Genomic DNA, 22312 nt, shown 5'->3' with positions numbered 1-22312 from the left:
AGCTCTTGACTCATTTTTCATAATTTTCTTCCATCACCCTCATTTCTCTTTCTAATTTTTGCTCTGCTTCTCTTACTTGATTTTCAAAATCCCTTTTGAGCTCTTCCTGAGCTGAGATCAATTCATATTTTTCTTGGAGGCTTTGGAGGTAGGAGCTTTGACTTAGTTGTTCTTCTGAGTGTGTGTTTTGATCTTCCTTGTCACCATAATAACTTTTTATAGTTAGAGATCGGTTTTTTGTTGTTTGCTTATTTTCCCAGCCACACTGTCCCAAACTTCAGGGAGTTTGTGCAGTTGTTTCCAGAGATACTTCTAGGGACCTGTAAGTTTTCAGTTCTTCCAAGTGGTATGATCTAGGAAATCTGTTTACTCCTCTCCTGGCCTGTGCTTTGGTCAGTGAGTGACCACAAGCCTTCTTTTCTGCCCTGGTGCTCTGAGAAGAGTCCCTCCCCCACTGTGACTGCAAGCTCTGCTGTGCTAGTGCTCCTTCTTGCCCTGGGACTGCCACCCAGAACTGGGACCTGGATCTGAATCTGGGCAAAGCAACAAAGTCCTGTCTCAGTGTTATCAAAAAGATCTCTGTAATCACCTTTTGACCAGTTGTTCCACCCCCTTACTATCTGTGGGCTGAGAGCTATGGAAGCATCCATTGCCACTGCCTACTGAATTACTCCCAAGGCCTGGTCCCAGTTTTCTGGAGTCTGGTCTGTGCTGCTGCAGCCTGTGCTGGACTGCGCTCCTCTTTTACCCAGGCACAATAGATCTTTCCTACTGTCCTTCTAAGTTGTCGTTGGCATCTGCTGGCTGAGAGGTCTGGAAACTGCCACTGCTACCAGCGATTCAGTTGTCCCAAGGCCTGTTCCAGGTTTGCTGGGGCCAGGTCTGCACTGGCATTGCCTGCACTGGACTGTGCTCCTCTCTCACTCTGGTGTACCAGATCTTTTCTGCTGAACTTCCAAGTCAACTTGGGCTGGAAATTTGTTTCACTCTATCTTTTTATGAGTTCTACTGCTCTAGAATTTGTTTAGAGTTGTTTTTTGTTTTTTAATTAATTTATTTTTAGTTTTCAACATTCATTTCTACAAGATTTTGAGTTCTAAATTTTCTCCCCATTTCTCCCTTCCCCTTCAGCCCAAGATGGCATGCATTCTTATTCCCCTTCCCCCTTTACTTTCTTGTAAGGCAAGATAGATTTCTATACCCCATTGTTTGTTTATCTTATTTCCCAATTGCATGTAAATATAAATTTTAACATTTGTTTTTAAAACTTTGAGTTCCAAATTCTCTTCCTTCTTCCCTTCCTACCCACCCTCATTGAGAAGGTAAGCAATTCAATACAGGTTATACATGTGTAGTTATTCAGAACACTTTCATAATAGTCATGTTGTGAAAGACTAACTATATTTCCCTCCATCCTATCCAGCCCTCCACTTAATCTATTTTCTCTTTTGACTCTGTTCCTTTCCAAAAGTGTTTGCTTCTGACTACCACCTCCCCCAATCTACTCTCTCTTCTATCTTTCCCCCCTCTCTTATCCTCTTTCCCCCTACTTTCCTATAGGGTAAGATACCCAATTGAGTGTATATGTTATCCCCTCCTTAAGCCAAATCTGATAAGAGTAAGTTTTACTTATTCCTTCTCACCTCCATCCTCTCCCTCTCCATTCTGCAACTTTTTTCTTGCCTCTTGTATATGGGATAATTTACCCCATTCTATGTTTCCCTTTCTCCTTTTCCCAATATGATCCTCTCTTACTCCTTAATTTTATTTTTTAGATATCCTTTCATATTCAACTCACCCTGTACCAACTATATATGTGTGTATGTATGTATGTATGTATGTATGTATGTATCTATCTGTCTGTCTGTCTGTCTGTCTGTCTGTCTGTCTGTCTGTCTATCTCCTCCAACTACCCTAATACTGCAAAAGGTCTCATGAGTTAGAAATATCATCTTTCCCTATAGGAATGTAAACAGTTCAACTTTAGTAAGTCTCTTATGATTTCTCTTTCATGTTTACCTTTTCATACTTCTCTTGATTTTTGTATTTGAAAGTCAGATTTTCTATTCAACTCTAGTCTTTTCCACAAGAATGCTTGAAAGTCTTCTATTTCATTTAATGTCAATTTTTTCCCCTGAAGGATCATACTCAGTTTTACTGGGTAAGTGATTCTTGGTTTTAATCCTATCTCATCTGACTTCTGAAATATCATATTCTAAGCCCTTCAATCCCTTAATGTAGAAGCTGCTGAATCCTGTGTTATCCTAATTGTATTTCTACAATATTTGAATTGTTTCTTTCTGGCTACTTGTAATATTTTCTCCTTGACCTGGGAATTCTGGAATTTGACTACAATATTCCTAGGAGTTTTTCTTTTGGGATCTCTTTTAGGAGATGATCTTGATCCATGAAAGTGGATTCTTTCAATTTCTATTTTACCCTCTGGTTCTAGAATATCAGGGCAGTTTTCTCTGATAATTTCTTGAAATATGATATCCAGTTTTCTTTTTTGATCATGGCTTTCAGGTAGTCCAATAATGTTTAAGTTATATCTCCTGGATCTATTTTCCAGGTCAATTGTTTTTCCAATGAGATATTTCACATTATCTTCTATTTTTTCATTCTTTTAGTTCTGTTTCATAATTTCTTGGTTTCTCATAAAGTCATTAGCTTCCATTTGCTCCATTCTAATTTTTAAGCAATTATTTTCTTCAATGAGTTTTTGGACCTTCTTTTCTATTTGGCCAATTCTGCTTTTTAAGGCATTCTTCTCCTCATTGGCTTTTTGGATCTCTTTTGCCATTTAGGTTAGTCTATTTTTTAAGGTGTTATTTTCTTCAGTATTTTGGGGGGGTCTCCTTTAGCAAGCTATTGACTTGTTTTTCATGATTTTCTTATATCACTCTCATTTCTCTTCTCAATTTTTGCTCTACTTCTCTTACCTGATTTTCAAAATCCTTTTTAAGCTCTTCCATGGCCTGCAACCAATTCATAATTTTCTTGGAGGTTTTGGATTTAGGAGCTTGGACTTTGTTGTTTTCTTCTGGTTGTATGTTTTGATCTTCTTTGTCATCAAAGTAAGATTCTATAGTCTGAGATTTTTGTGCTGTTTACTCATCTTCCCAGCTACATATTTGACTTTCTAACTATTTGTCAAGGAAGGACTCTGCTTCCAATGAGGGTAGGGGTGAGGGTGGGTCTACTGCCTGTCCCAGGCTTCAGGGATTTTGTATCAGCTGCTCAATCCTCCACTGTTTGTGGGCCCAGAGCTCCAGAAGCAGCAGTTGCTGCTGCTGCTGTTGCTGCTGCCACCACCACCCCCAGGGCTGGAGCTGGACCTTGACCAGACTGTGTGCTCCTCTTTCACCCAGGTCCCACAGAGTTTTCCCACTGACCTTTGAAGCTGTCTTTGACATTTATGGGTTGAGAAATCTGGAAAATGCCACAGCTGCCAGTGATTCAGTCCCCCGAGTCCTGCTCTGGCCCATCTGTGCTGGCACGGCCCATGCAGGACTGTGCTCCACTCCCTGCATGGTGCAATGTGCCCTTCCTGTTGACTTTCCAGGTTGTCTTGGGATGGAGATTTATTTCACTCTGTCATTTTATGCGTTCTGTAACTCTAGAATTTGTTTAGAGTTATTTTTTACAGGTATTTGAAAAACTTTAGGGGAGAGTTCAAGCAAATCCCAGCTTTGACTCCACCATCTTGGCTACACCCCCTAGAATTGTTTTTTAAAAGTATTTGGAGGAGTTTGGGGGAGAACTCAGGTGAATCCCTACCTTTACTTGGCTATTTTGGCTCTGCCCCTTGAAGTCAGATTTGAACTCAGGTCTTCCTGATTCCAGCCTTGGTGTTCTATCCAAAGTGCCCCCTAGATGCTCTTATTAGATACTGGAGCAATGCAATAGAATTCTGTACCAGACTATAACTGACTTCATGCACAGTATCAGGAAGCAAATAGTGTCTAATTGTTATAATGCATATTCCTCTACAGTCACGAAAATATTACATGATGGTTTTGGACATTTGAATCAAGAAAGGACCCCAAAGTTAGCAAGAAACTGATCCTCCTGGACCAAGATGCCAGCAATTATCACCAATAAGTGTGAAACTTGTGCCTAATATGTATAAAGAAAAATAATGCCAGAACACACTGCATATTTGGACAATGTTAAGCACTAACAACCTTTTGGAACTTGTCTGCATTGACTTTTTTTTTTAATCTCTGGGAGGAGATAGTAAGAACATAAATAATAGTGGTGACTGATCATTTCACCAAGTATGCACACCCATACCCAACCAGGATCTAATAAGCATCCACTGTTGCAAAAGTGTTGGAAAAATATTTTTCAGTCCATGGATACTTTGTCAGGATCCATTCCAACCAAGGCAGAGATTTTTGAAAGCAAGACACTTAAAGAAATGTTAATTTTACCAGGTATTAAAACATCTAGAACTGCAAGTCACCATTCACAGGGAGATCTACAAACTATAGAACCTTGAAATCAAAATATCAATGGAATAAAGATGTAGCATTTCTAGTACATGTTACAGTTTAAAGAAGAATTATATCACAGCCTTTATACCTTATTGTTGATGACTGGGCAAGAGTCACACTGACCTATTGACTTATATTTTGGCATTCTAGAGGATAGAGATGATGCAAATACTCAAGATCAAGTATCTCCCAGTGTGAAAAGAGGCTGAGAGTTTACCAATTAGTCCTGAGACATAAGCTCCAAAGATTCATAATGGAAACAAATGATCATCTGATGTCTGAGTGTGTCATAAAGACCTCCAACAATTAGAGCTTTGTTGAGAAATTTTGGTGCTCATGGCTACACAGGTGAGCTGGATAACATAAATTTACTTCACACAAAGGTGATGAAAAACTTGCCTGTTATAGACTGCTCCAGACAATGAAGAGGGACCTATAAAGACAATTCATTGTAGATCCTCTGATGAGCAGGTGGGGAGAAGGGACAGCCACTTACATCACAGGACTCCAAGCAAAAGGGATCACCGGCCAGTTCTATAAATGTTGCTTCTTCACACTCTGGCTCTGAAAGTGACATTTCCAGTGAAGGGGGGGTATGCTGGACCTGGTTCAAACTGACTCATGAAAGCCAATTGTTTTATTTTCAGTCAGAGAATTTAAACCTTGGAAATGCTACAAATCGAGATGATTTATTGTTGTTATTTTCTAGACTTACGAAAATGATGGTAAAAACATTAACAATGAAGAATACATTGTTATATAAATGACATGTCAGATATATGACACATTAAAAACATGTCATGCTTCTTTTTTCCAGAAAGCCAGCTGTGAGACATTTACTAGCACACCACTGATTATTGCTCAAAAATTTTTGCCTTAAACTGATTAGCACCCCCACTTCAGACATGGGGAGAGGACTAAACCTGGAGGTCACATCTTTTATACCTAAAACTTCAACTACTGAGGCTTCAAAAAAGGCTCCATATCAAGTATGGAACTGCTTCCTTTAAAATGTATCTGCTTTGTCTGCCACTTGTATATACTTATGTATTTTTATGCTATCTTCTCCACTAGAATATGAGCTTTTTGAGTAAAAGCATATTTGACTACTTTTGCCTTGGTATCCCCAGAATCTAGAGCAATGCTGGGCCCTTAATAAATACTTGTCAATTGATTGATGATATATAAAGCTTCTAGGGAGCACTAAGGAATGCAGGAATGGCCCTAGTTGTCTCTCCTCGTTCTCCCTTCCTAATAGAAAGAAGAAAGAACCCTTCCTTCCAGATATATAGCTCCATCCATGAGGTGGCTCAAATTTTCTTCTCTGGGGTCTGAGTTTACTCACCCTCCCTTCCAAAACAATCCAAACTGCTAGAGATCAAAGAGATAAGTTTAAATTCAAAGATTCTTTCCTCTTTTAATTTGGAGAACTTAAATGTGTGTATATGTGTGTTATGCATACATATATATATATATATATACACACACACATACACACACATATATATGTACATATGTGGTTGTCAGGCATTCAGTTGTGTCTGTCTATGCAATGACCAATTATAATTCCAGAGGCCTCATAATAAAGCATGTCATCCACCTCTTGACAGAAAGGTGATGGACTCAGGGGGCAGACTGAGACACATTTTATTTGTTATGGGATTTTTTTCTTTCTTTTCAGTAAGAGAGAAAATAAAAGGAAAAGAAAAAATATTTTTACTAAATAAAAAAAATTTTTAAAGAGAAAAACATAGCAAAGAAAACAAAACAGAAGCTTATACCAGGTGCACCAAGCTAGGAGAGGGAACAGACAGATGGAGAAGAAGAAATAAATCTCTGTTATAACAAAGAAAAATTGTTGGGGGAGGAGCCAAGATGGTGGAGTAGAAATATACACATAGGCTTAGCTCTTACCCCACAGCCCATAAAATACCTGTAAAGAAGAACTCTCACCAAATTCTAGAACAGCAGAAGCCACAGAGCAATGGACTAGAGGAGATTTCTATTCCAGAGAGACCTGAAAAACCGACGGGAAAGATCTGTTGCACACCAGATGCGGAACAGAGCCCAGCCCTGCCTTGACCATGCAGCATGGAGGGGAGCAGATCTGAGCAGGCTTCAGGGACAGAATCTCCAGTGGCAGTGCAGATCCCTCAACCCACAGGTGCCAAACATCAGTGAGAGGGTCTTTTCAGCTGGCCAAGAGGGGAGAGGGGTGTCCCTATAACTCAGGTCCCCTCAGGAGGCAGCAGCAGATGCAGCAGCAGACAAGGGCTCCCAAAGCAGGCAGGGGCCGCATCCATCATTGAAGGTCTCCTCGTAAACACCCCGAGGGAAATAAGCCGTGTGTGTGTGTGTGTGTGTGTGTGTGTGTGTGTGTGTGTGTGTGTGTGTGTGTGGTGGGGGGGGGGGGGGAGAGGGGTTAGCACAGCCCTGCCCCAACCTGAGCAGCTGAACTTAATCTCACACTGAATAGTAGCCCCACACCCACCAAAAGCCCCAGAGGCTTGGGAGAAGCTCTTTTGCATTTCAGCCCCCAAGTGCTGGCTGAGAAGAACTGGAGGCAAGGTGGGTGTGGAGAGGAAACTCAGAAGTCAAGAAAAAGCTGGGAAAATGCCCAAAAGAGGGGGTAAAAAATAAGACCATAGAAGGTTACTTTCTTGGGGAACAGGTGTCTCCCCCACATCCTTTTGGATGAGGAAGAACAAAGCATACTGTCAGAAGTCAAGGCCATGGTCTCAGGCAATAGAAGACCTTAAAAGACAAGTTAGCAGCTTAGTAAAGGAGAACCAAAAAAATGCTGAGGAAAATAACAGCTTTAAAAAGAGGCTAACTCAATTGGAAAAAGAGGTCCAAAAAGCCAACGAGGAGAAGGAGGTTTTAAAAAGCAGAATTAGCCAAATGGAGGAGAAGGTTCAAAAGTTCACTGAACAAAATAATTTGTTGAAAGAGAGAATTGAGTCCAGGGAAAAAATGACTATGAGTTAAACCAAGAAGTTAGTAAACAAAACCAAAAATTTGAAAAAATAGAAGATAAGGTGAAACAACTCATTGGAAAAACAACTGACCTGGAAAATAGATCCAGGAGAAATAATTTAAAAATTATTGGACTACCTGAAAGCCATGATCAAAAAAAGAGCCCAGATATTATCTTGCAAGAAATTATCAAGGAAAACTGCCCTGATGTTATAGAATCAGAGGGCAAAGTGGATATTGAAAGAATTCATCAATTACTTCCTGAAAGAAACCCTCGAACAGAGAAACTCCTAGGAATATTGTGGCCAAATTTCAGTTCCCAGATCAAGGAGAAAATACTGCAAGCAGCTAGAAAGAAACAATTTGAGTACTGTGGAAATACAATCAGGATAACACAGGATCTGGTAGTTTCACATTAAGGGATGGAAGGGCTTGGAGTGGGATATTTCAGAAGTCAAAGGAACTGGGATTGAAACCAAGAATCACCTGCCCAGCATATCTGAATATAATACTTCAAGGGAAAAAATGGTCATTCAGTGATATAGATGACTTTCAAGACTTCATGTTGAGGAAAAGACCAGATCTGTGTTTAAAAATTTGACTTCCCAAAACTAGAATCAAGAGAAGCATGAAAAGGTAAACAGAAAAGAAAAATCACAAAAGACTCTCTAAAGCTGAACTGTTTACATTACTACATGGAAAGAAAATATTTTTAACTCTTGAATCTTTTCTCAGTATTTGGGTAGTTGGAGAGATTATACATACACACATACATACACACACACACACAGAGTTCAGGGTGTGTTATATCAGAAGAAATGATATACACACACACACACAAAAAAAATAGAAATTAAGGGGTGAAGGAGGAAAATTCCGGGAAGAGAAAGGGAGTAATGGAATGGGGCAGGCTATAACTCATAAAAGAGATAAGAAAAATCTTATTCAGTGGAGGAGATAAGGGAGAAGGGGGGAGGGGAAAAATAAAGCTACTCTCCCCACGTGTGGTTGAAGGAGGGAATAACATGCTCATTAAATTTGATATGAAAATTTATATACACCACAGGAAAGTAGGCGAGGAGGTGAAAAGTGGAGCGAAGGGAATGTTAGAAGGGAGGGCAATGGGAGAAGGGAGTCACTAGAAATAAACACTTTTGAGAAGGGACAAGGTCAATTGTAGGGGGGAAAAATAAGGGGGGATAGGGTAGATCAGAGGGCAATATAATTAGTATTACACAATATGATTACTATGGAAGTCTTTTGCAAAACAACACATATTTAGTCTCTATTGAATTGCTTGCCTTCTCAGTAGGGCTGGGGAGGGGGGGGGGGAGGGAGAGAAGTTGGAATTCAAAGTATTAGCAATGAATGTTGAGAATTTTTATTGCATACAGTCGGGAAATAAGAACTACAGGGATAGGGGTATGGAAATATATCTTGCCCTGCAAGAAAAGAGAGAAGATGGGGATAGGAGAGGGGTGGGGTGTGATGAATGGGAGGGTACATTGAGGGAAGGAGTAATCAGAATGCAAGGTATTAGGAAGCAGGGGGAGGAGAGTGATGGGGAGAAAAATTAGACATGTTACAAAGTGAAATAAAAACAGTATTAAAACAATAGACTAAATTAATTACTGAGAATAAATCAATGACATCTTTAGTTTGGAGAAAAGAATTTCACTCTACATTTCCTAGAGGAGGGTAACCTCGGGCAAAATTTGGCATTGATGGAAAAGTCAAGGTTTTAATGATAAATTTGATTTGATGATTGCCATTTAATCAGGAACTAGAACATGTATAGAAAGGCATGTAAGCCACTTAAGACTTGCCTCAAAAGATGTTCCTTAGCCAAAGTGAAACTATAATCATATTTGAAACCTGGTTATTGGAACTTGCCATTTTTAGATGCTATGGGACTATTAAGTGACTGTTCTTCTAAGTCTAACTCCAGGTATGGGTAGCAGGAAAGGCAATCTGAGCCTCCAATACATGATGCCAGTAAGCTGATGTGATGCTGGTATGAACTGCAGAGGTGATCTCAAGAGAAGGGTGGGAGAGCAGCTGTTCAGCCTGGGCTGAGGTGGGATTCTCCTGACTCAATTTCCCCACTGACACTTGGCAGACTTTAAGCCTTACTGAATGCAGGTGGATAATCTACTCTTGCCTAGAACTGACATGAAGTTGGGGAGATATTGTAGCCCTGCAATGTCCTTACTATTGGTGGTAATTTTCTATAATCAAAAGGTTTGTAAGCTTACTACCAGATCTATTCAGTTATAGATTATTGGTAGGGGAACATCTGAGGTTAAGTCTAAAATTAAGCTATTAGGCATAGGACTTTACACCAACAACAATAAGTTAGGGTCCTTTAATTCTTAGTAATACTGTGGAGACAATTAGGTCAAGGGCTTGTGAAGTTAACAACATAAATATTATTTGTGTCTTGGTTGGTTAATGTTTAAAAAAAATTCTTATGTGGTCCATATTGCAAATGCTTTAATAAGAAATATCACCTGACCAAAAGTTTGAATTGCTGTATCTGTTATAGACTGTGTTAAAAAATAAATAAATAAATAATTCTTAAAGTAAGAAAAAGAAATTAAGAAAAATCCACCAAATCAGTGATTTTGTATGGCATTCTCAATGTTGATTTCAACATTCCACCATTTTAACCCCCTATTTTGCTACTGAGAGAAAGGATTTCATTGTTTGTTCTTCAGGACCAAGACTGGTCAGCTTTTCCACAGTTTTTGAAAGGGTAATCAATCACTCAGCAAACTTAGTCTGAAGTCTTTTTAATTCCTTGGAGTAAAGGCTGCCCCTGAGGCTAGCCCTTCATGCTCAGTCCCTGGTCCTGAACCACACATGGCAAGAAGTCCCTAGGTACATAGCCATATTGCTGCTACTTAGCAATTCTGATACAGCTTCCCATCCCATCGATCTGTCTATCCCAGATGCTTTTTAAATCTCCTGCTGCATCACCTTTACCTTCAGCACCCCAGGGCATTGTATGACAAATTCCAAGATGCTTAGTTAGCCCCTGGATGCTTCTTTACCTGTAAAAGAATCAGCTCCTTTAAGGCATGTTACATGTATATAAATGACCTTACTGTTGACCATTCTAGGTCCTGCAAAACATGCAGAACAGATGACATCTCCTTTCTCCCAATAATGAGGTGTGTGTGTGTGTGTGTGTGTGTGTGTGTGTGTGTGTAAGGGTGGATACAGGTATGAAACATTGACACTGATAATTAGAGTGTCAGAAAAAGTCACTGTCTAAGTGGGTGGGTTTTGCCTTATTGTTTTTCTGTGTTACATCAGAGGATTCTATTGGGGGAAGAGGGCTGGGTTTCAGGAAATGATTATAGTGTAAAAAACAAAAGACAGCAAAGAAACATTTAAATCAATAACTAATTGGATGAACGGGTGACCTTATGCAACCACTTTGTCTGAGACTCAGTTTTCCCTTCTGTAAAAGACAGAGTATAATCTCCTAATTTTATTTTTAGCTCTCTGGGGTTAAGACTTGCAACTCCCCAATCCCCTTACTTGCAAATTTGCACAGGAAAATGAGCTACAACTCCTAGGAAGCACAGTTCCAGCAAAAATCAGATGGAATTGACCTTTGGATCTAGGAAGAGTTCAGGAGGGACATTTCTGTCCTGCAGAGAATATCTGCTCTGGCTTCCTTCCACCCCACCCCCCACCCCCCGAAAAAAAGTAGAGGATGGTTTTGAGCTGAATGCAGAATAAAGCCTCTATGCAGACAAGGAGCAAATTAGCTCATACAAGAATAAAACCCAGAACTGCCCTCATCTCATTAGCATGAAAAACTAACTGGGAAAACCAATCTGACTCCAGGTTATAAGATCTGGGTTTTATTTTGTCACTTACTGTGTGATTTTGGGCAAGATGCTTCACCTCCTCTGAGAATATTTCTTCATTTATAAAAACAGGAGTGCTAATGCTTGTGAGGTAATGGTTTGTAGCCATGCTGTGAGCTACAGAATTGGCAATTATTAAGGGAAGAAATACCACGTCCCAGAGCAAACTAAGATGTGCATGGAAAACTACAGTCCCAGGATGCTACTGGGTTGTCTGCTGCTATTGTGGGAAACGTATGTGTGCTGGTAATATTTGTCCAGACTGGAGTCTCACACTTGATGGCATCTTGCAGCTTTTTTTTTTTTTTTTGCCTTCAAAAAATGCTTTCAATTTCTCAATCCCTACCCTCAGATTTACTCAAATAAGCTAGAACTCCCAGGCAGCACCGTTCCAGCACGTACCAGATGGAGTGGTCCTTATGGGAAATCCTGCCCATTGTGTTTATACAGTGCTTGTGGGGAGAAGGGGGTGGAGATACCAAAGCTCTGTCCCACTAACAGATCTTTGTTCCATCCATACACCATACTCCATACTCTGCAGGCTGACCTTTGCTTACTTTTTCCTTATAGAAGGGGAAGAAAGGGTCATCCTGTGGTTCAGAGGGCTTGAGTGGCCCCCAAATCCATGTGATATAAATCTCTGCTGTGATACAGTAACTGAGCCTGTGCTGGAGGCAGGCTATGACCCAGGGTGCTATGTGAGGAAGTGTAGCTATGTGGTAAAGTAGATAAAATGCCAGACCTGAAGTCAGGAAGACTCCTCTTTGTGAGTTCAAATCTAACCTCAGGCACTTACTAGCTGTTGTTTTTCAGTCTTGTCTGACTCTTCATGACTCTGAGTAAGTCATTTAACCCTGTTTGCCTCAGTTTCCTTATCTGCAAAATGGAGGAAGGGCAAACTGCTCCAGTATCTGCCAAGAAAACCCCAAATAGGGTGACGAGGAGTTGGATACTACTGAATAATTGAACAAAACAGCAAGTTTATGGGGGATGATGACCTTGGAAAACAAAGTTTGTCTGTTCAGGTTTGGCACCTCCAGTCAAAAGTACTTTGGTGGGCACTGTCAGTGTTTTTCTGGAGTCAGCTTTAACCTGCTCCAGATCCAGTTATTAAATTTTCAGTGTAAACTTTTACACTTGCTGCAAGTCAGGGTTTGAATTATCGTTTTGATGAGTATCTAAACTTAAAAAAGTAATGGAGAAAATGTTAATAATACAGATTTAACTTAAAAATATGACTCCTGTACATTTTTTTGGGGAAAAGAGCTGGTTGTTAAACAATTACCAGCACACCCCTGGGTACCTCTAGGGTAACACTACCTCCAAGATCACAGATTTAGAATGGAAGGGACTTCACAAACCATATAGTACAACCCTGTCATTGTATAGATAGGGAAACTGTGGTCCGGAAAGAATAAGTCTTGAAGTCATACAGGTCGTAAGGACAGAGCTAGGATTTGAACCTGGGGTCTTTGACAACTAATCCAGTGTTCTTTCTACTGTTCCCTACTCCCATTCTCATGAGGAATCCCAAGAAGACCCCCATTTCTTCAGCACTCCCCAATGCTGCCTGTCATGAAGTCAGCTTATAGAATCAGAGGAAAGAGAAGGCATGATCCTTGTTCTTGGGAAACCCCAAGTGTAATGGGGGAATTCTAGAACTGGAAAAGACTTTAGAATTCTTCTGATTTTTATTTTTAAGATGAGAAAACTGAGACTCTGAAAGAGGCTTAATAACTTGCCCAAGTTTACCCAGGGCAAGTGATATATCCCCATTGGGCCACAGGGACCCAAAACACGTGAAAATGATTATAATACTGTGGACATGAGAGTACTCAGGTTAGATCAAATGATCCCCAAGTTCTTTGCTTTCAGCGTTTCAGTCCCATGATTCTGTGAGGGTCAGCTTCTGACTGCTATTTATCACCTTGGTAGCATTGGGCAACCTGTCACATCTCTCTGGGTTTCAGTTTCTTCATCTGTAAAATGAAGAGGTTGGCTAGGTGGCCTCTAAATTTCCTTTCTAATTCTTGATCTGACAGCAGGAGCCTCCCTCTTCCCATCTCAAGAGTTCCATTCTTTGGTGCCCTTTCTAAAATACTTCCCCACCAATCTACTGCCCCCTCCTCCACCCCAGGGCTGTGGCTGCTTCCCTTCCTCTGCATTTGTTTTTGCTGCGGTTTGCAGGAGGGGAAGGGAGTGGGGGAGAAACCACAGGGCCCCACCTGCAGCAGGCTGATGGGAAAGGAAATGAGGACAGGTGTGAGACCTGGGTGGAGGAGGGGGAAGCAAACCAGAATAGGGGAGGTGGTGCAGCAAAAAGGAGAGGATTCCAGTAGGTAGGAGGGACCCTGCAGGGATCTGATGTGGGGGGAGGAAGAAAAATCTCCACTTGGAGACTGAAGATAGGTTCCAGTGGCCTACATCAGATTCATGCATCTTCTCAACTACAAATGTTTATTAAATACATACTGTAATACAGAGATCTGTGCTAGGTCCCAGGGCGGATATACAGTTTAGATAAGTTCATCCTGGAGTTTACAGTTTAATAGGAAGGTATGACACAAACACAGTTAACTACAATGCAGCAAGATCATGCACTGGAGAATTTCAAAATAGAGTGTTTCAAAGGGTAAAATCATTCCCAAGGGAGGGGATCCAGGAAGACTTTGAGGAGAAGATAACGTTTGAATTATGCTTGCTTCCTTCGTTTTTGCTTAAACTGGAGGCAGGAGACCCGGGGAGCTTCAGATGGTGGATTGGGATCTTTCTGTGCCCACATCCAGCTGATCTAGCCACCTTCATCTCGGATCAGGCTGGGAGGCAGCTCCTCTGGGTGCCTAGTAGACGGGCTAGAGTTTGGCAATGACTGAAGTCTTGAGTTCTCCATTCTGGGTCCAGTGGTCGCTCAGAGGGGCTTGCTCACAAGCTTCATGTATAGTCTCCTCCTTCCCTTTCCCCCCTCCCATTATCTAAATGATGTGTTACTGTCAGGCAAATGCAGTTCCTTTTCCAGCAGGAATCCTACCATGATGTCTGTGATTCAGGAAGGGGGGCACAGACTAAGCCTTTCTCACCAATCGGAGTGGCATTTTGCAATGCTCTGTTGAGTTTTTTGGTTACTGCATAGAGTGCTTGGTCCTACCAGAAGCAGACACTATTGCAATGCTCTGTTGAGTTTTTTGGTTACTGCATAGAGTGCTTGGTCCTACCAGAAGCAGACACTATCAGAAGAGGAGATTCAAAGAATGTTGGTCTGGTTGCATCCATCCTTCCTCCTCTGGGGAAGTCAGGAAGGGGGGAGGGGTGGGGAGTAAAGCTGAAAGGCCGATTCTCAAACAGAGCACTTGGGGGCAGCCGCCCCTCACGTTGGCCCTTCTGGTGTTCTAGTCTGGCTTGGCACTCAGGCCCCTGCTGCTCTCTTGTGGTGATTTAGAGCAGTGTATGTGTTCAGGACCAGGGAGTGAAGGAAATTAATTCCTCTAAGGGGTTGGTAGTTTTTGTCATGTACCCCTTTAGTAGTCTGGTGAGGCCTACAGACTCCTTTTCAGAATAATATTTTTTAATAATTGGAGGTAATGCCAAACTTCAGATAAATGCAAGTGAAAATTAGGATTTTTTTTTTCTATTCCAAGTTCATGGACTATTTCCCTATCCATGAGTCCCCGAATTAGACCCTTTGACTGGGGAAAGCAGAATCTATGTCCAAATCTCTGAATTGCTCATATTTTGCTCATTTCTTTCATTCCCTGGCCTAGAGCCACCATTTATCTAGAGTTTTTAAACTTCAAAATGCAGAATGAGGGAGAAGGGCTCCTAAGCCGTAGACAACAAGACTCTGGGGTTATGTGATACGTTGGCCCACAATCTAAAAGACTCCTTTTCCCAAAGCAGCAAAGCCAAGAGTTCTAGAAAAATGTCCTCCTGACTCCATCTTTCTCTCTATTCTTCTAACACCCTAGATATCAGGGGTTTGCTCCCACTCTCAGACCAGTCCCACAACCAACACCTTAGGCCTGGCTGAGCTGAGGTGGAAAGTTAGGTGGGACCATAGCAATACCTGTCACCCTTAATGTGAGTTCTTCTGTCTAAAGAACACCTAAAACTCTCACCTATCCCCGCCCTAGCATCACCTGTGCCATTCTGTACTCTCCTCTCACCCCCCAACACACCTGAGTTTGGAGAAGGCATGATTTGGGTCAATGGAGTGGAGAATGGTTTAGAAATCATTCCTCCTACCCTCCTGCTCCCCACTATTCACTACCATGAGCTGCCTAATTATCTAAACACTGTCCCTGACACCCCAATAAGATTATTTCCAATTTATCCTATTTTTTAAATTTGTTTTTTGCATGTTGTCTCTCCTATTAGACTGGGAGCTTTTTGAGAGCAGGGACTGTCTTTTGCCTTTCTTTGTATCTCCTGCGCTTAGCAGAGTGTCTATCCCCACTGGACCTTACTCCTGAGTCATAGCTTCCATTTCTTAGACTTAGAACTTACTAGTTAGCTCATATATATGTTTGGGGCCATAGGACTGTAATGTTAAGTGCGGTTTTAGAGCCTCCAGGTCCATGGTTAGTTCGTGACAAAGCGGGCTAGACACATCTTCAGGTTTGCAGGCCATAGAGCAGTATCCAGGGGTTTAGAGCACTGCTGTTCACTCCTCCACGAACAAATATAGGTTTGTACTGAGTTTATGCAATTATTCTCTATGCATTTCAAATTAACCAGGTGGGAGCTTTGAGGGGCTACTTCAAACCACATGTGAATCACTGCTGAAGTGTGTGTCATTGTAGATGACACCAAAAAATACCCTAACTGGCTACTAATCCAGAAGAGCTCTGTGGACTCAGTGGATATACAAAATGAACCAACCTCCCCTTCCATCACTCTCTTGCCTTTCAGCTATGGATCACGGAACAAGGAAAATGCGTTTAGACTCCCCGAGAGGGGGGAAAGAGTGTAGGGTGGGATGGGTTCCCTCCATGGAGGAATTAGGTGAGCATACACCTGGGCCCCTTTTTTATGTTGTATTTTTTCTCCTGAGTGGGTGACTTTATGAGTTCAAAAGTTTCAGAGGATTGTGAGTTCAGGGTCTGACTCATAGATTGGCAGTAGCAATAACTAGAGTAGTTGGTTGTGGCCTTGGAAGATGCAAGATGATTGACCGTGGAAACAGTTGAGCATGAAATTCAGAGGATGCTCTGTTCAGAGCCAAGGTAAAATGTAAAGTGGATAATCAGCAGGACTGTAACTATTTTATGTCCTTGCAAAGTTTAAATATTAGACTCATACCATTGCAACCATAGCTATGTTACTGAATTCTGTTATTGTTAACGTGTGCTATGATTCTTCCCTCCATCCTTAGCATTTCTTTCTGTGTAGGAGTAAATCACATGACCCATTCCCAATTCATTTGTACTTGTATCTTGTTTTTCCTCCCTCCTTTGAGAATGTTAAGGAAAGGAATTGTTATGCTTGACATTTCTCTGGCTTCTCCACTTTCCTAATGCCCACATTAGGGTGGCAGGAATTGAGAATGCAGTTCCCACTCATTCCTGGTCAACATCATGGCACTGGGGTGATAAAATCTTCATTCTATTTTCTGTTTCTGAGGTTTACTACCTGTGTAACCTTAGGCAAGTCACTTAATAGCCATAGGCCTCAGGGTCTTATCTTTCAGAAACAAAGAGGGGTGAGCTCAGTGATGCAAAAAGTTTCTTCCAGTTCTCAATCCATGATCCTATAAAGATCTGAAGCCTTGAGAATCCTATGACCTGGATTTAACCTTCAGTTTCTACACATCTACTAATTCCTTCCCTATTAGTTTAAAAAACACCCAAGTGTCTCCCATCCTTTAAAAAACAAACAAGCAAAATCGTTTATTGGGTCCTATTATCCCCTTAAATTATCATCCCTAATCTTTTCTTTCTTTCTCAGCCAGACTACTAGAAAAAGATGCTTATACTCACTGCCTCTATTTTACTTAATTCCCTTTCCGACCATCACTTTCCAGCTCAACTGAACAGCAATGACCTAAGTCATCAGTGTTCTTTTAATTACTAAATCTGATAACCTTTCCTCAGTCTTCATCCTTCTTAAACTCTCTGCAGCATTTGACACACTGATCATCCTATCCACCTGGAAACTCTTTCTTCTTCGGGATTTCCTAACATTGTTCTTTCTGTTTTCTCTGGCTGTTCCTTTGTTGGGAGTTCCCCACAGCTCTGTCCTGGATCTTCTTCTCTTTTCTCTACACTCTCTAGCTTAGTGACCTCAACATTTCATATGGGTTTAACTCTCTTCTCTTCCTACGTGGTCCCAAACCACCTCCTACTACTACCCTCACACAGTAAGACCTTGTCTTATACTTTACTAAGACAAACAAGACAATTCACCATGAGCTCTCCCTTTTCTCCATCTTTCCAACTAAAAATCCCATAACATCGTCCTCCCACTTTTGCCTTCTTGACTCCAGTCTCTGATAAAGAGATGGCCATTCATTCTTTTTGCAAGGTCAATTCCTCTACACAAACTCTTGATTCCATTCCCTCCAAGAGATTGCCCCTCTTAGATTTAATCTTCAATCTCTCCCTAAACACAGCCAAGTATTCCCCCAAAATTAAAAAAAAATCATCACTACAAATTGTCACCTCAAGGTTCCTTTCTCAAGCCCCTAGAAAAAGGTGTCTACTCTTGTCAAACCTAATGATCTTTTCTCAGTTCTTATCCTTCCTGTCTTTTCTGTAGCATCTGACACTTTGACCATACCTTCCCCTGTGTGAATAAGAGTGCTAGGAGAAAACATTGGAAAAGAAATGAAAGTTATAGAAGAAAGAATTATAAAGAGAATTAGCAGCTTGGCATAAGAGGTTACAAAGTCTTACTCAAGCAACAGACTCCTTAAAATTTAGAATGGACCAAATAGAAGTTAATGACTTCATGAAATAATTAGAAACATTAAAACAAAATCAAAAGGCTAAAGAAAAATAAGTATAAATATCTCATAACAAAAACAAGTGACCTGGAAAACACATCAAAGAGAAATAATTTAAAAATCACTGGACTACCTGAAAGCCCTGACCAAAGAGAATCTAAATAGTGAGGTGCTAGAATCAGGATCACACAAAATTTAGCAGCAACAAGTATGACAAGAACAGAACTTGGAATGATATTCCAGGTAGCAAAAGATATAGGCTTAGAATCAAGAATAATTTACCCAGCAAAATTCAGTGTAATCTACAAGGATGTGATAAGACTAATATTTACCACTATTTCCCTGACACAGATTCTTCCCTCCACCCCCACCCACACCTCTTCTCCTTCCCTCCTTCAGCTGGGATTAGCTTCCCTAAAAGATGACAAGACTGAGCCTAGAACCTGATTCATCCTGGCTTCCCCAATGCAGCTTCCTGGTCACTTAAAGGTATAAAAAAGGTCAGTCATAGGTAACCAGGTCCCTTCAATTTAATGGATTTCCGAAGATCACTCATCACTGCCTGCTTCCCCATATTCTGCCCTAATGACAGAATTTCATATTTCCATATGGAGATGAGGGGGAAGGAGGGCACATCCAGAGAAACTAAATGCCACTGTATCCTTGTTGCAAATCCCTGCCATATTAGGGCAAAGTAAAACTATTTAACTGTTCAGTCACTTGCTAGCACTTCATTTTATCCCAACATAGAGTTCTAAAATAAAGCCACTTCTGACAAGGGGAAAAAGGACTATAAAATGAAAAATAAGATTTCCAAATATTCATAAAGAAAAGACCAGAGGTACACAGGATGAAATACAAATGCAGAAGGCAAGAGAAACATAAGGGACTAAACAAGGATGATTTGTTTACACTCTAATATGGGGAAGGATACGTGTCCCCTCAGAACCCTAATCTTCATCAGAAGTCAGATGGAATCTAATAAGACACAAGGTACAGTAGTGGGTTTGGGTTTGTTTTTTAATGTTTTGATGATCTTTAAAGAAGAAAGGAAATGATAGGGGAAAACACATAATAAAAAATTATTGGGTATGCAAATAGAAGACAAGAAAGATGGGGGGTGCAAGAGGGAAGTACCGGAGACACTCAAACCTAACTTTCATTTGAACTCACACACATTCACAGAACTGGGTACCGAAAATACTTTTCATTCAACAGAGAAACAAGAGAGAATGAAGAGGGAGGAATTAGAAGAAGGGTATACTAAAGAATTTGTCCTAAGCAAAACAGAATTTAACTACCGAGGGTAGATCACAAAAAGATGTTTAAAAGGAAAGAAAGGATAAGAAACTGTCATTGGGCTCTAGAGGAGGGGGAAAGGGGGCAAGATAACAGAAGCAGATTGCATCAAACCTGGAGTGCGAATGTACAGCACATTCTTCTCTCACTATCCTCTTCTTTATAAAAAGGCAGTGGGAAATTCTGATCAACACAATGTCCCATTATAATTCCAGAAGACTCATGATAAAGCATATTGTCCACCTCTAGACAGAGATGATGGACTCAGGGTCCAATCTGAGACGTTGTTTTCGGATACAACCAACAAGGGAATGTATTTTGCTTCACTCTGCATATTTGTTGTAAAGCTTTCATCTTTCTTTTTCAGTGGGGTTCAAGGAAATGAAAGGAAGAGAGGGTGGAATTTTGCCAATTTAAAAAAAACTTTAAAAATCGCGGTTGAACACAGCTAAAATTAGAAACAAAAGAGTTAATTGGAAAAAATTTGCAAGTTTCTCTGCTAAATGTTTAATTTCCAAGATATGTGAGGAACTAATTTAAATTAAAAGTTATTTCACCACTATTATTCAATATTGTACTAGAAAGGCTAGCAATAGCAGTAAGAGAAGAAAGAGAAATTGAAAGAATTAGAATGGGCAATCAGGAAATAAAGCCATTTTTTTTTTTTAGTAGATGACGAATTTCTAGGATTTACTAAGCATACCCTCATGTCGTCTACAAAAAAAAAATGGTTTTATTTCCTGATTGCCCATTCTAACTCTTTCAATTTCTCTTTCTTCTCTTACTGCTATTGCTAGCCTTTCTAAAGGCTTCAACTAAAAAATTAGTTGAAACAATGATTTTAGCAAAGTAGCAGGATGTAAAACAAACCCACATAAATTATCAGCCTTTCTATATATTACCAACAAAGCCCTGCAGGAAGAGAGAGTAAGTGATATTGCATTTGAAATAACCATAGACAATATATAATACCTGGGAGGATACCTGCCAACACAAAACCAGAAATTATATGAACATAATTATAAAACACTTTTTATACAAATAAAATCCATTTAAACAATTGGAAAAATATTAATTGTTCATGGATGCACCAAGCCAATATAATAAAAATGACAATTCTACCTAAACTAATCTGCATATTTAGTGCCATACCAATTAAACTATCAAAAAAAATCATTTTCTCAAGCTAGAAAAAATAATAACAAAATTCATTTAGAAGAACAAAAGGTCAAGAATATCAAAGGAATTTATGGGAAAAAAAGTAAAAGGTCTAGGAATACCACATCTCAAACTGTACTATAAGGTGATAATTATCAAAACTGTCTGGTATGGCTAAGGAATAGAATGATGGATCAGTGAAATAGAGGAGGTACATAATACACAGTAGTAAATTACTATAGTGACCTTGTGTTTGATAAACACAAAGTTCTAAGCAGAATGAAGCAGATTATTTTCTTTTTTGTTGTTTTGTTTTTCTCATGATTTCTCCCATTCGCTAAGTCTTCTATGCAACATGACAAATGTGAAAATGTGATTAATAGGAATGTATGTGTACAGTCCATATAAGATTACATGCCATCTTGGGGAGGGAGGAGAAAATTTTAAACTTATGGATGTAAATGTTAAAAACTGAAAATAAATAAATAAATTTGAGAGGAAAATGTGGGGTCCACCAATGGGGAATGTTTTCCTAACTATCTATAGGATTGGATGATTATTTTCACTGTGCCTTAGCCTAATTAACTTGTTTTATTTGTTCTACACCTTATTAGCTTAGTGCTTGCAAAGGAACTAAACCATCTAAACCAACTAAAACCATCTCAATGCAAACTAAAAATGAATCAAATTCTGATATTCCCAAAGTCATATCTATGTGGTAACATGAACCAACTATTGGATACCACTAAAGTAGATAACAGGCCACATATGAGATAGGAAAGAGGAGCTGTAGGTAACATGGATGCAGGGTCAACTATCTACTACCTCAAATGACAACAGTAGATCCTTTTAAAATAATTTCCATTTATCCTACCTAGAGAATCACACTAAGTGCCTATTTACAAACTGTAGTTGATAATAACCTAATTCAATGAGAGATTTCATTAACAGATGTGAAAAGATACTGATAGGATCAATTATATTCAATAAGTTTTTTAAAGAAATTTTTTAAAGCAGAAAAAGAAAAGCTGAGGTTATCATCTCTAGTGCCAACTTTATAAAATAGCTAGCCAAAGCCCAGGAAATACATCCTTATTTCTCATTTTGCGAAGGGAATAAAAAATAAAGCATAGTTGTTTTCCCCCTCCTTTCCCTGCTAGGTCAGATGATAAGAACTAGTTATTAAACTGGTGTCCAGTTTACAAACTGGCACCTCCCAGTCATCTCTATGACATGCTGACTACATTCTATCTGCCTGGAACACTGGTTGGTTGAATAGTGAGCCTTATCTTGCTGAGAACCATGCCACTACAAGCAACTTTCTAGCCAGCTCCATGTCCTGTTACTGTTAACACCCTCTCCTCCTGAATATGTGCTGTCTTCCCTATTTAGAACACAAGCACATAAAGGGGCTGACTAACGTAGTCAGTAATTAGCACAGGGCCTGGCACACAGTGAGTACTTAATTTTCATTTAGGCCTATGAAAAAGGAGCTGATTAAATGGCTATGTCCTTTTGCTCCCTCTCCCATAAAAAAAAAAAATTGCAATATTCTCCAAATT

Source organism: Notamacropus eugenii, chromosome 2 (assembly GCF_028372415.1).
Source record: "Notamacropus eugenii isolate mMacEug1 chromosome 2, mMacEug1.pri_v2, whole genome shotgun sequence".
Lineage (NCBI taxonomy): Eukaryota > Metazoa > Chordata > Mammalia > Diprotodontia > Macropodidae > Notamacropus > Notamacropus eugenii.
This window is presented reverse-complemented; position numbering follows the sequence as displayed.